We start from the raw sequence: 15,736 nt of genomic DNA on the forward strand, positions 1-15,736 counted from the left end.
CTGCGCCTCTTCCCAGTGAGATACAAAGTCCAACTGTGTCTCTTCTCAGTGAGATACAACGAGATACAAAGGCCAACTCTGTCTCTTCTCTGTGAGAAACAAATTCCAACTCTGTCTTTTCTCACTGAGATTCAAAGATAAACTTAGTCTCTTCTCAGTGAAATCCAAAGGCCAACGCTATCTCTTCTCAGTGAGATACAAAGTCCAACTGTGTCTCTTCCCAGTGAGATACAAAGACCAACTCTGTCTCTTCTCTGTGAGATGCAAAGTCCAACTGTGTCTCTTCTCAGTGATGTACAAAGACCAACTCTGTCTCTTCTCAGTGAGATACAAAGATGATCTCTCTCTCTTCTCAGTGAGATTCAAAGATCAACTCTGCCTCTTAGTGAGATTCAAAGACCAACAGTATCTCTTCTCGGTGAGATACAAAGACCAACTCTGCCTCTTCTCAGTGAGATACACAGTCCAACTGTGTGTCTTCTCAGTGAGATACAAAGAGATATAGAGACCAACTCTGTCACTTTTCAGTGAGATATAAAGACCCACTCTCTCTCTTCCATGTGAGATACAAGGTCCAACTGTGTTTCTTCTCTGTGATATACAAAGAGATACAAAGAGCAACTCTGTCCTTTCACGGTGAGATTCAAAGAGAAACTCAGTCTCTTCTCAGTGAGATACAAAGACCAACTCTGTCTCTTCCCCGTGAGCATCAAAGATCAACTGTGTCGCTTCTTAGTGAGATAGAAATACCAACTGTGTCTCTTCTCGGTGAAATACAACGTCCAACTCTATCTCTTCTCAGTGAGACACAAAGACCAACGCTGTCTCTTCTCTGTGAGATACAAAGATAAACTCTGTCTCTTCTCAGTCAGAGTCAAAGATCAACTCTGCCTCTTCTCAGTGAGATTCAAAGACCAACAGTATCTCTTCTCGGTGAGATACAACGACCAACTCTGCCTCTTCTCAGTGAGATACACAGTCCAACTGTGTCTCTTCTCAGTGTGATACAAAGAGATATAGAGACCAACTCTGTCTCTTTTCAGTGAGATATAAAGACCAACTCTGTCTCTTCCCTGTGAGATACAAAGTCCAACTGTGTTTCTTCTCAGTGATATACAAAGTGATACAAAGAGCAACTCTGTCCTTTCACTGTGAGATTCAAAGTCCAACTGTGTCTCTTCTCAGTGAGATACAAAGACCAACTCTGTCTCTTCTCGTGAGATACAAAGACCAACTCTGTCGCTTCTCAGTGAGATACAAAGACCAACGCTGTCTCTTCTATGTGAGATACAAAGATCAACGCAGTCTCTTCTCAGTGAGATACAAAGACCAACTCAGTCTCTTTGCAGTGAGCTACAAAGTCCAACTATGTCTCTTCTCAGTGAGACACAAAGATAAACTCTGTCTCTTCTCAGTGAGATTCAAAGACCAACAGTGTCTCTTCTCTGCGAGATACAAAGACCAACTCTGCCTCTTCTGTGTCTGCCTCTTCAGTGTCTCTTCTCAATGTGATACAAAGAGATACAAAGACCAACTCTGTCTCTTCTCAGTGAGAAACAAAGACCAACTCTCTCTCTTCTCGGTGAAATACAAAGTCCAACTTTGTCTCTTCTCAGTGAGATACAAAGACTAACGCTGTCTCTTCTCGGTGAGATACAAAGATAAACTCTGTCTCTTCTCAGTCAGAGTCAAAGATCAACTGTGTCTCTTCTCAGTGAGACACAAATACCAACTGTGTCTCTTCTCTGTGAGATACAAAGGAAAACTGTGTCTCTACCAAGTTAGATACAAAGATCAACGCAGTCTCTTCTCAGTGAGATACAAAGACCAACTCAGTCTCTTCGCAGTGAGCTACAAAGTCCAACTATGTCTCTTCTCAGTGAGATACAAAGACCAACTCTGTCTCTTCTCAGTGAGATAGAAAGATCAACTCTGTTCCTTCTCAGTGAGATGCAAAAAACAACAATGTCTCTTCTCAATGAGATACAAAGAGCAACTCTGTCTCTTCTCAGTGAGATACAAAGTCCAACTGTGTCTCTTCTCAGTGAGATACAAAGAGATAAAGAGACCAACCGTGTCTCTTCTCAGTGAGATACAAAGACCAACAGTATCTCTTCTCGGTGAGATAAAAAGACCAACTCTGCCTCTTCTCAGTGAGATACCCAGTCCAACTGTGTGGCTTCTCAGTGAGATACAAAGAGATATAGAGACCAACTCTGTCTCTTTTCAGTGAGATATAAAGACCCTCTCTCTCTCTTCCCTGTGAGATACAAAGTCCAACTGTGTTTCTTCTCTTTGATATACAAAGAGATACAAAGAGCAACTCTGTCCTTTCATGGTGAGATTCAAAGATAAACTCAGTCTCTTCTTAGTGAGATACAAAGACCAACTCTGTCTCTTCTCGTGAGATACAAAGACCAACTCTGTCTCTTCTCGGTGAGCGTCAAAGATCAACTGTGTCGCTTCTTAGTGAGATAGAAATACCAACTGTGTCTCTTCTCGGTGAAATACAACGTCCAACTCTGTCTCTTCTCAGTGAGATACAAAGGCCAACGCTGTCTCTTCTCTGTGAGATACAAAGATAAACTCTGCCTCTTCTCAGTCAGAGTCAAAGATCAACTGTGTTTCTTCTCTGTGAGGCACAAATACCAACTGTGTCTCTTCTCTGTGAGATACAAAGGAAAACTGTGCCTCTACCAAGTTAGATACAAAGATCAACGCAGTCTCTTCTCAGTGAGATACAAAGACTAACTCAGTCTCTTCGCAGTGAGCTACAAAGTCCAACTATGTCTCTTCTCAGTGAGATACAAAGACCAACTCTGTCTCTTCTCAGTGAGATAGAAAGATCAACTCTGTCCCTTCTCAGTGAGATGCAAAAAACAACAATGTCCCTTCTCAATGAGATACAAAGAGCAACTCTGTCTCTTCTCAGTGAGATACAAAGTCCAACTGTGTCTCTTCTCAGTGAGATACAAAGAGATAAAGAGACCAACCGTGTCTCTTCTCAGTGAGATACAAAGACCAACTACTGTGTATCTTCTTTGTGAGATATAAAGTACAACTGTGTCTCTTCTTAGTGAGATACAAAGAGATACAAATACCAACTCTGTCTCATCTCAGTGAGATACAAAGATCAACGCTGCCTCTTCTCGGTGAGATACAAAGAGATAAAGAGACCAACAGTGTCTCTTCTCAGTGAGATACAAAGACCAACTGTGTATCTTCTTTGTGAGATACAAAGTACAAATGTGTCTCTTCTTAGTGAGATACACAGAGATACAAATACCAACTCTGTCTCTTCTCAGTGAGATACAAAGATCAACTCTGTCTCTTCTCAGTGAGATTCAAAGGTCACTCTGCCTCTTCTCAGTGAGATTCAAAGACCAACAGTGTCTCTTCTAAGTGAGATACAAAGACCAACACTGTCTCTTCTCGGTGGGATACAAAGTATAACTGTGTCTCTTCTCAGTGAGATACAAAGACCAGCTCTGTCTCTTCTCAGTGAGATACAAAGACTAACTCTGTCTTTTCTCTGTGAGATACAAAGTCCAACTGTGTCTCATCTTAGTGAGATACAAAAAGATACAAATACCAACTCTGTCTCTTCTCAGTGAGATACAAAGACCAGCTCAGTCTCTTCTCAATGAGATACAAAGACAAACACTTTCTCTTCTCAGTGAGATTCAAAGATCGACTGGGTCTCCACTCAGTGAGATATAAAGACAAACTGTGTCTCTTCTCAGTGAGATACAAAGGCGAACTGCGCCTCTTCCCAGTGAGATACAAAGTCCAACTGCGTCTCTTCTCAGTGAGATACAAAGAGATACAAAGGCCAACTCTGTCTCTTCTCTGTGAGAAACAAATTCCAACTCTGTCTCTTCTCAGTGAGATTCAAAGATAAACTCAGTCTCTTCTCACTGAGATCCAAAGGCAAACGCTATATCTTCTCAGTGAGATACAAAGTCCAACAGTGTCTCTTCTCAGTGAGATACAAAGACCAACCCTGTCTCTTCTCTGTGAGATACAAAGTCCAACTGTGTCTCTTCTCAGTGAGGTACAAAGACCAACTCTGTCTCTTCTCAATGAGATACAAAGATGAACTCTGTCTCTTCTCAATGAGATTCAAAGATCAACTCTGCCTCTTCTCAGTGAGATTCAAAGACCAACAGTATCTCTTCTCGGTGAGATACAAAGACCAACTCTGCCTCTTCTCAGTGAGATACACAGTCCAACTGTGTGGCTTCTCAGTGAGATACAAAGAGATATAGAGACCAACTCTGTCTCTTTTCAGTGAGATATAAAGACCCACTCTCTCTCTTCCCTGTGAGATACAAAGTCCAACTGTGTTTCTTTTCTTTGATATACAAAGAGATACAAAGAGCAACTCTGTCCTTTCACGGTGAGATTCAAAGATAAACTCAGTCTCTTCTCAGTGAGATACAAAGACCAACTCTGTCTATTCTCGTGAGATACAAAGACCAACTCTGTCTCTTCTCGGTGAGCGTCAAAGATCAACTGTGTCGCTTCTTAGTGAGATAGAAATACCAACTTGTTTCTTCTCGGTGAAATACAACGTCCAACTCTGTCTCTTCTCAGTGAGATACAAAGGCCAACGCTGTCTCTTCTCTGTGAGATACAAAGATAAACTCTGCCTCTTCTCAGTCAGAGTCAAAGATCAACTGTGTTTCTTCTCTGTGAGGCACAAATACCAACTGTGTCTCTTCTCTGTGAGATACAAAGGAAAACTGTGCCTCTACCAAGTTAGATACAAAGATCAACACAGTCTCTTCTCAGTGAGATACAAAGACCAACTCAGTCTCTTTGCAGTGAGCTACAAAGTCCAACTATGTCTCTTCTCAGTGAGATACAAAGACCAACTCTGTCTCTTCTCAGTGAGATAGAAAGATCAACTCTGTCCCTTCTCAGTGAGATGCAAAAAACAACAATGTCTCTTCTCAATGAGATACAAAGAGCAACTCTGTCTCTTCTCAGTGAGATACAAAGTCCAACTGTGTCTCTTCTCAGTGAGATACAAAGAGATAAAGAGTCCAACCGTGTCTCTTCTCAGTGAGATACAAAGACCAACTACTGTGTATCTTCTTTGTGAGATATAAAGTACAACTGTGTCTCTTCTTAGTGAGATACAAAGAGATACAAATGCCAACTCTGTCTCTTCTCAGTGAGATACAAAGATCAACTGTGTCTCTTCTCAGTGAGATACAAAGGCCAATGCTATCTCTTCTCAGTGAGATACAAAGTCCTACTGTGTTTCTTCTCAGTGAGATACAAAGAACAACTCTGTCTCTTCTCTGTGAGATACAAAGTCCAACTGTGTCTCTTCCCAGTGAGATACAAAGACCAACTCTGTCTCTTCTCAGTGAGATACAAAGATGAACTCTGTCTCTTCTCAGTGAGATTCAAAGATCAACTCTTCCTCTTCTCAGTGAGATTCAAAGACCAACAGTATCTCTTCTCGGTGAGATACAACCACCAACTCTGCCTCTTCTCAGTGAGATATACAGTCCAACTGTGTCTCTTCTCAGTGAGATACAAAGAGATATAGAGACCAACTCTGTCTCTTTTCAGTGAGATATAAAGACCAACTCTGTCTCTTCCCTGTGAGATACAAAGTCCAACTGTGTTTCTTCTCAGTGATATACAAAGAGATACAAAGAGCAACTCTGTCCTTTCAGGGTGAGATTCAAAGTCCAACTGTGTCTCTTCTCAGTGAGATACAAAGACCAACTCTGTCTCTTCTCGTGAGATACAAAGACCAACTCTGTCTCTTCTCGGTGAGTGTCAAAGATCAACTGTGTCTCTTCTCAGTGAGATACAAAGACCCACTCTGTCGCTTCTCAGTGAGATACAAAGATCAACTCAGTCTCTTCTCAGTGAGAGACAAAAACCAACTATGTCTCCTCTCAGTCATATAAAAAGACCAACTCTGTCTCTTCTCAGTGAGATTCAAACATCAACTCTGCCTCTTCTCAGTGAGATTCAAAGACCAACAGTGTCTCTTCTCTGCGAGATACAAAGACCAACTCTGCCTCTTCTGTGTCTGCCTCTTCAGTGTCTCTTCTCAATATGATACAAAGAGATACAAAGACCAACTCTGTCTCTTCTCAATGAGAAACAAAGAAAATGTGCGGATTTGAGAACTATACCGTCGTCCTGGAAATCAGCAACAGTGGTACCCATTTTCAAAAAAGGTGACAAAAAGAATCCAATGAACTATAGACCAATTGCGCTCCTCGATGTCATAGGGAAAGTGTTTGGAGCAATGTTACTAGACCACTTTAAGCAATGGGCAGCAAAAGCTCCTTGTGAAGACCCATTTCAAACGGGATTTAAGAAAAACATGGGCACGACGGCCAATATTCTACTCCTTTCTGTCCTGAAAAATAAAGTCCTGGAAGGGGGCCCTAGCATCTTTGTGGCTTTCATCGACCTGACCCAGGCCTTTGATCGTATAGACAGGGCAAGGCTCTGGTCTAAACTGGAGGAATGGGACTGTCCTGCAACCTTGCTGAACCCAATTAAGGCACTATACACAGACACCAGCATGCGGATCCGTTTGGACCAAAACGGCTTATTATCAAACCAGATACCAACAGCTAGAGGTGTGAAACAGGGGTGCCCACTGGCCCCGGCCTTATTCTTAGCATTTATTGGTGATATAAATGGCTCAGACACAACTATACGATCTTTTCCACCGAAAATTTGTAAAACACCAATAACGAGGCTCTTATATGCGGACGACCTAGTACTTTTGGACCACACTCCCGTGGGACTACAGCGACAAATGGCAAGTCTGCAGAAGTATATGCAAGAAAACCGGCTAGAAATCAACATAAAAAAAAACAAATTGCTGAGATTCGGGAAGGCGACTAGAAAAAGCAAAGGACCGAGCTTAAATCTGGAGGGCGAACCAATTGATACAGTCTTGGTCTTTAAATACCTAGGAGTCACATTAGACAGTACAAAACAAGACAAAGCCATGCAAATAGCACTAACAACGAAAGTAAACCTAATGGCAGCCCAAGCCAGGGCAATAGATAGAAAGTTTGGCAGATACTCGCTGATACCAGTGCGAGAATTTTACAAGAAAAAAGTTATGCCAACTCTATCATATGGAGGCGATGCCATGATAAACCTGCCTTTAGATATCTGGACAAAAATGGAGTCAAAGTTTTGGAGAAAAGTCCTCATGCTGCCTAACTCAACATCAGGTGCCTCGATTCGTAAAGAGCTCAGCTTGCCGTCCCTTAAAAGCTCTGTTGAACAGGCAAAATTGATGCTTTATAGGAAATGCCGGATGGCGGAGCCTCCATCAATTTACAATTTGATAAATCAGGAACTCGAACGAACCAATACTGGAAGCCTAATGAAATGGAAAAACGACAACATCCAGGTGTTGGAACAAATTCAGGAGAACGAAGAAACACTAACCACCAACCCGAAATTAGTCCTTAAAAAACTAAGAGAATACGATTGGATACGAACTCTGGAAATTGCAGAAAAAAACAAGTTAACCGCACATCTGCCTCCAAACGTAAAAAGACTAAACGAACTACAAGAATTCATCAAAAAATTCCCTTGTAGGAAGGGGAGAGACATGTTACTACGTGCTCGCCTCAATCTCTTGCCAACAAACGAGATCTTGGCAATAAGAGGCAAAACTGAATCCAATTTCTGTCGTTTTTGCAATATACAAGAAATAGAGTCAATACGTCATTTATTGCTAAAATGTGCTGCAAACCAACAAGTAAGAAGCCGTTACCTGAGACATATTTTTTCGGACTTTACTATAGCTGACGAAGACACTTGTTGGGCTCGCTTAATGGGAGGAGACAAGACAAAATGGCAGATAGCTACGTACAAAATACTAGAATCACTAAATCTGCCACGGGCATAGTCCGCGAGGACGGCACATTTTAAGCAACATTTTAAAGCAACACTTTTAGCGACAGCACCAGCTTTATGCGAATTTTACGACAAAAAAAAAAAATAATTTTTGTAAAAATCTGTTGATTAAATACAAAAAAAAAAAAAAAATTAGAAACAAAGACCAACTCTCTCTCTTCTCGGTGAAATACAAAGTCCAACTTTGTCTCTTCTCAGTGAGATACAAAGACTAACGCTGTCTCTTCTCAGTGAGATACAAAGATAAACTCTGTCTCTTCGCAGTCAGAGTCAAAGATCAACTGTGTCTCTTCTCAGTGAGACACAAATACCAACTGTGTCTCTTCTCTGTGAGATACAGAGGAAAACTGTGTCTCTACCAAGTTAGATACAAAGATGAACGCAGTCTCTTCTCAGTGAGATACAAAGACCAACTCAGTCTCTTCGCAGTGAGCCACAAAGTCCAACTATGTCTCTTCTCAGTGAGACACAAAGATAAACTTTGTCTCTTCTCAGTGAGATACAAAGACCAAAGCTGTCTCTTCTCTGTGAGATACAAAGATAAACTCTGTCTCTTCTCAGTCAGAGTCAAAGATCAACTGTGTCTCTTCTCAGTGAGACACAAATACCAACTGTGTCTCTTCTCTGTGAGATACAAAGGAAAACTGTGTCTCTACCAAGTTAGATACAAAGATCAACGCAGTCTGTTCTCAGTGAGATACAAAGACCAACTCAGTCTCTTCGCAGTGAGCTACGAAGTCCAACTATGTCTCTTCTCAGTGAGATACAAAGACAAACTTTGTCTCTTCTCAGTGAGATAGAAAGAGCAACTCTGTCTCTTCTCAGTGAGATACAAAGTCCAACTGTGTCTCTTCTCAGTGAGATACAAAGAGATAAAGAGACCAACCGTGTCTCTTCTCAGTGAGATACAAAGACCAACTACTGTGTATCTTCTTTGTGAGATATAAAGTACAACTGTGTCTCTTCTTAGTGAGATACAAAGAGATACAAACACCAACTCTGTCTCTTCTCAGTGAGATACAAAGATCAACTCTGTCTCTTCTCAGTGAGATTCAAAGGTCAACTATGCCTCTTCTCAGTGAGATTCAAAGACCAACTGTGTCTCTTCTCAGTGAGATACAAAGATCAACTCTGTCTCTACTCAGCGAGATTCAAAGATCAACTCTGCCTCTTCTCAGTGAGAGTCAAAGATCAACTGTGTCTCTTCTCAGTGAGATACAAAGAACAATGCTATCTCTTCTCAGTGAGATACAAAGTCCTACTGTGTTTCTTCTCAGTGAGATACAAAGAACAACTCTGTCTCTTCTCTGTGAGATACAAAGTCCAACTGTGTCTCTTCCCAGTGAGATACAAAGACCAACTCTGTCTCTTCTCAGTGAGATACAAAGATGAACTCTGTCTCTTCTCAGTGAGATTCAAAGATCAACTCTGCCTCTTCTCAGTGAGATTCAAAGACCAACAGTATCTCTTCTCGGTGAGATACAACGACCAACTCTGCCACTTCTCAGTGAGAGACAAAGAGATATAGAGACCAACTCTGTCTCTTTTCAGTGAGATATAAAGACCAACTCTGTCTATTCCCTGTGAGATACAAAGTCCAACTGTGTTTCTTCTCAGTGATATACAAAGTGATACAAAGAACAACTCTGTCCTTTCACGGTGAGATTCAAAGTCCAACTGTGTCTCTTCTCAGTGAGATACAAAGACCAACTTTGTCTCTTCTCGTGAGATACAAAGACCAACTCTTTCTCTTCTCGGTGAGTGTCAAAGATCAACTGTGTCTCTTCTCAGTGAGATACAAAGACCCACTCTGTCGCTTCTCAGTGAGATACAAAGATCAACTCAGTCTCTTCTCAGTGAGAGACAAAAACCAACTTTGTCTCCTCTCAGTCAGATAAAAAGACCAACTCTGTCTCTTCTCAGTCAGATTCAAACATCAACTCTGCCTCTTCTCAGTGAGATTCAAAGACCAACAGTGTCTCTTCTCTGTGAGATACAAAGACCAACTCTGCCTCTTCTGTGTCTGCCTCTTCAGTGTCTCTTCTCAATGTGATACAAAGAGATACAAAGACCAACTCTGTCTCTTCTCAGTGAGAAACAAAGACCAACTCTCTCTCTTCTCGGTGAAATACAAAGTCCAACTTTGTCTCTTCTCAGTGAGATACAAAGACTAACGCTGTCTCTTCTCGGTGAGATACAAAGATAAACTCTGTCTCTTCTCAGTCAGAGTCAAAGATCAACTGTGTCTCTTCTCAGTGAGACACAAATACCAACTGTGTCTCTTCTCTGTGAGATACAGAGGAAAACTGTGTCTCTACCAAGTTAGATACAAAGATCAACGCAGTCTCTTCTCAGTGAGATACAAAGACCAACTCAGTCTCTTCGCAGTGAGCTACAAAGTCCAACTATGTCTCTTCTCAGTGAGATACAAAGACAAACTTTGTCTCTTCTCAGTGAGAGAGAAAGAGCAACTCTTTCTCTTCTCAGTGAGATACAAAGTCCAACTGTGTCTCTTCTCAATGAGATACAAAGAGATAAAGAGACCAACCGTGTCTATTCTCAGTGAGATACAAAGACCAACTACTGTGTATCTTCTTTGTGAGATATAAAGTACAACTGTGTCTCTTCTTAGTGAGATACAAAGAGATAAAAACACCAACTCTGTCTCTCCTCAGTGAGATACAAAGACCAACTCTGTCTCTTCTCAGTGAGATTCAAAGGTCAACTCTGCCTCTTCTCAGTGAGATTCAAAGACCAACTGTGTCTCTTCTCAGTGAGATACAAAGATCAACTCTGCCTCTTCTCAGTGAGAGTCAAAGATCAACTGTGTCTCTTCTCAGTGAGATACAAAGACCAATGCTATCTCTTCTCAGTGAGATACAAAGTCTTACTATGTTTCTTCTCAGTGAGATACAAAGAACAACTCTGTCTCTTCTCTGTGCGATACAAAGTCCAACTGTGTCTCTTCCCAGTGAGATACAAAGACCAACTCTGTCTCTTCTCAGTGAGATACAAAGATGAACTTTGTCTCTTCTCAGTGAGATTCAAAGATCAACTCTGCCTCTTCTCAGTGAGATTCAAAGATCAACAGTATCTCATCTCAGGGAGATGAGATCAACCAACTCTGCCTCTTCTCAGTGAGATACACAGTCCAACTGTGTCTCTTCTCAGTGAGATACAAAGACATATAGAGACCAACTCTGTCTCTTTTCAGTGAGATATAAAGACCAACTCTGTCTCTTCCCTGTGAGATACAAAGTCCAACTGTGTTTCTTCTCAGTGATATACAAAGTGATACAAAGAGCAACTCTGTCCTTTCACGGTGAGATTCAAAGTCCAACTGTGTCTCTTCTCAGTGAGATACAAAGACCAACTCTGTCTCTTCTCGTGAGATACAAAGACCAACTCTGTCTCTTCTCGGTGAGTGTAAAAGATCAACTGTGTTTCTTCTCAGTGAGATACAAAGACCCACTCTGTCGCTTCTCAGTGAGATACAAAGATCAACTCAGTCTCTTCTCAGTGAGAGACAAAAACCAACTATGTCTCCTCTCAGTGAGATAAAAAGACCAACTCTGTCTCTTCTCAGTCAGATTCAAACATCAACTCTGCCTCTTCTCAGTGAGATTCAAAGACCAACAGTGTCTCTTCTCTGCGAGATACAAAGACCAACTCTGCCTCTTCTGTGTCTGCCTCTTCAGTGTCTCTTCTCAATGTGATACAAAGAGATACAAAGACCAACTCTGTCTCTTCTCAGTGAGAAACAAAGACCAACTCTCTCTCTTCTCGGTGAAATACAAAGTGCAACTTTGTCTCTTCTCAGTGAGATACAAAGACTAACGCTGTCTCTTCTGGGTGAGATACAAAGATAAACTCTGTCTCTTCTCAGTCAGAGTCAAAGATCAACTGTGTCTCTTCTCAGTGAGACACAAATACCAACTGTGTCTCTTCTCTGTGAGATACAGAGGAAAACTGTGTCTCTACCAACTTAGATACAAAGATCAACGCAGTCTCTTCTCAGTGAGATACAAAGACCAACTCAGTCTCTTTGCAGTGAGCTACAAAGTCCAACTATGTCTCTTCTCAGTGAGACACAAAGATAAACTCTGTCTCTTCTCAGTGAGATACAAAGACCAACGCTGTCTCTTCTATGTGAGATACAAAGATAAACTCTGTCTCTTCTCAGTCAGAGTCAAAGATCAACTGTGTGTCTTCTCAGTGAGACACAAATACCAACTGTGTCTATTCTCTGTGAGATACAAAGGAAAACTGTGTCTCTACCAAGTTAGATACAAAGACCAACTCAGTCTCTTTGCAGTGAGCTACAAAGTCCAACTTTGTCTCTTCTCAGTGAGACACAAAGATAAACTCTGTCTCTTCTCAGTGAGATACAAAGTCCAACTATGTCTCTTCTCAGTGAGACACAAAGATAAACTCTGTCTCTTCTCAGTGAGATACAAAGTCCAACTGTGTGTCTTCTCAGTGAGATACAAAGACCAACTCAGTCTCTTCGCAGTGAGCTACGAAGTCCAACTATGTCTCTTATCAGTGAGATACAAAGACCAACTCTGTCCCTTCTCAGTGAGATAGAAAGATCAACTCTGTCCCTTCTCAGTGAGATGCAAAAGACAACAATGTCTCTTCTCAATGAGATACAAAGAGCAACTCTGTCTCTTCTCAGTGAGATACAAAGTCCAACTGTGCCTCTTCTTAGTGAGATACAAAGAGATACAAATACCAACTCTGTCTCTTCTCAGTGAGATACAAAGATCAACTCTGTCTCTTCTCAGTGAGATTCAAAGGTCAACTCTGCCTCTTCTCAGTGAGATTCAAAGACCAACAGTGTCTCTTCTAAGTGAGATACAAAGACCAACTATGTCTCTTCTCAGTGGGATACAAAGTATAACTGTGTCTCTTCTCAGTGAGATACAAAGACCAGCTCTGTCTCTTCTCAGTGAGATACAAAGACTAACTCTGTCTTTTCTCTGTGAGATACAAAGACCAACGGTGTCTCTTCTCAGTGAGATACAAAGACCAGCTCAGTCTCTTCTCAATGAGATACAAAGACAAACACTGACTCTTCTCAGTGAGATTCAAAGATCAACTGGGTCTCCACTCAGTGAAATATAAAGACAAACTGTGTCTCTTCTCAGTGAGATACAAAGGCGAACTGCGTCTCTTCCCAGTGAGATACAAAGTCCAACTGTGTCTCTTCTCAGTGAGATACAAAGAGATACAAAGGCCAACTCTGTCACTTCTCTGTGAGAAACAAATTCCAACTCTGTCTTTTCTCAGTGAGATTCAAAGATAAACTCAGTCTCTTCTCAGTGAGATCCAAAGGCCAACGCTATCTCTTCTCAGTGAGATACAAAGTCCAACTGTGTCTTTTCTCAGTGAGATACAAAGATCAACTCTGTCTCTTCTCAGTGAGATTCAAAGGTCAACTCTGCCTCTTCTCAGTGAGATTCAAAGACCAACAGTGTCTCTTCTAAGTGAGATACAAAGACCAACTCTGTCTCTTCTCGGTGGGATACAAAGTATAACTGTGTCTCTTATCAGTGAGATACAAAGACCAGCTCTGTCTCTTCTCAGTGAGATACAAAGACTAACTCTGTCTTTTCTCTGTGAGACACAAAGTCCAACTCTGTCTCTTCTCAGTGAGATACAAAGACCAACGGTGTCTCTTCTCAGTGAGATACAAAGACCAGCTCAGTCTCTTCTCAATGAGATACAAAGACAAACACTGACTCTTCTCAGTGAGATTCAAAGATCAACTGGGTCTCCACTCAGTGAAATATAAAGACAAACTGTGTCTCTTCTCAGTGAGATACAAAGGCGAACTGCGTCTCTTCCCAGTGAGATACAAAGTCCAACTGTGTCTCTTCTCAGTGAGATACAACGAGATACAAAGGCCAACTCTGTCTCTTCTCTGTGAGAAACAAATTCCAACTCTGTCTTTTCTCAGTGAGATTCAAAGATAAACTTAGTCTCTTCTCAGTGAGATCCAAAGGCCAACGCTATCTCTTCTCAGTGAGATACAAAGTCCAACTGTGTCTCTTCTCAGTGAGATACAAAGACCAACTCTGTCTCTTCTCTGTGAGATGCAAAGTCCAACTGTGTCTCTTCTCAGTGATGTACAAAGTCCAACTCTGCCTCTTCTCAGTGAGATACACAGTCCAACTGTGTGTCTTCTCAGTGAGATACAAAGAGATATAGAGACCAACTCTGTCACTTTTCAGTGAGATATAAAGACCCACTCTCTCTCTTCCATGTGAGATACAAGGTCCAACTGTGTTTCTTCTCTGTGATATACAAAGAGATACAAAGAGCAACTCTGTCCTTTCACGGTGAGATTCAAAGAGAAACTCAGTCTCTTCTCAGTGAGATATAAAGACCAACTCTGTCTCTTCTCGGTGAGCATCAAAGATCAACTGTGTCGCTTCTTAGTGAGATAGAAATACCAACTGTGTCTCTTCTCGGTGAGATACAACGTCCAACTCTATCTCTTCTCAGTGAGACACAAAGACCAACACTGTCTCTTCTCTGTGAGATACAAAGATAAACTCTGTCTCTTCTCAGTCAGAGTCAAAGATCAACTCTGCCTCTTCTCAGTGAGATTCAAAGACCAACAGTATCTCTTCTCGGTGAGATACAATGACCAACTCTGCCTCTTCTCAGTGAGATACACAGTCCAACTGTGTCTCTTCTCAGTGTGATACAAAGAGATATAGAGACCAACTCTGTCTCTTTTCAGTGAGATATAAAGACCAACTCTGTCTCTTCCCTGTGAGATACAAAGTCCAACTGTGTTTCTTCTCAGTGATATACAAAGTGACACAAAGAGCAACTCTGTCCTTTCACGGTGAGATTCAAAGTCCAACTGTGTCTCTTCTCAGTGAGATACAAAGACCCACTCTGTCTCTTCTCGGTGAGTGTCAAAGATCAACTGTGTCTCTTCTCAGTGAGATACAAAGACCCACTCTGTCGCTTCTCAGTGAGATACAAATATCAACTCAGTCTCTTCTCAGTGAGAGACAAAAACCAACTATGTCTCCTCTCAGTCAGATAAAAAGACCAACTCTGTCTCTTCTCAGTCAGATTCAAACATCAACTCTGCCTCTTCTCAGTGAGATTCAAAGACCAACAGTGTCTCTTCTCTGTGAGATACAAAGACCAACTCTGCCTCTTCTGGGTCTGCCTCTTCAGTGTCTCTTCTCAATGTGATACAAAGAGATACAAAGACCAACTCTGTCTCTTCTCAGTGAGAAACAAAGACCAACTCTCTCTCTTCTCGGTGAAATACAAAGTCCAACTTTGTCTCTTCTCAGTGAGATACAAAGACTAACGCTGTCTCTTCTCGGTGAGATACAAAGATAAACTCTGTCTCTTCTCAGTCAGAGTCAAAGATCAACTGTGTCTCTTCTCAGTGAGACACAAATACCAACTGTGTCTCTTCTCTGTGAGATACAGAGGAAAACTGTGTCTCTACCAAGTTAGATACAAAGATCAACGCAGTCTCTTCTCAGTGAGATACAAAGACCAACTCAGTCTCTTCGCAGTGAGCTACAAAGTCCAACTATGTCTCTTTTCAGTGAGATACAAAGACAAACTTTGTCTCTTCTCAGTGAGATAGAAAGAGCAACTCTGTCTCTTCTCAGTGAGATACAAAGTCCAACTGTGTCTCTTCTCAGTGAGATACAAAGAGATAAAGAGACCAACCGTGTCTCTTCTCAGTGAGATACAAAGACCAACTACTGTGTATCTTCTTTGTGAGATATAAAGTACAACTGTGTCTCTTCTTAGTGAGATAAAAAGA

The sequence above is a fragment of the Ambystoma mexicanum genome, chromosome 14, assembly GCF_040938575.1.
Source record: "Ambystoma mexicanum isolate Mex_15411 chromosome 14, UKY_AmexF1_1, whole genome shotgun sequence".
NCBI lineage: Eukaryota > Metazoa > Chordata > Amphibia > Caudata > Ambystomatidae > Ambystoma > Ambystoma mexicanum.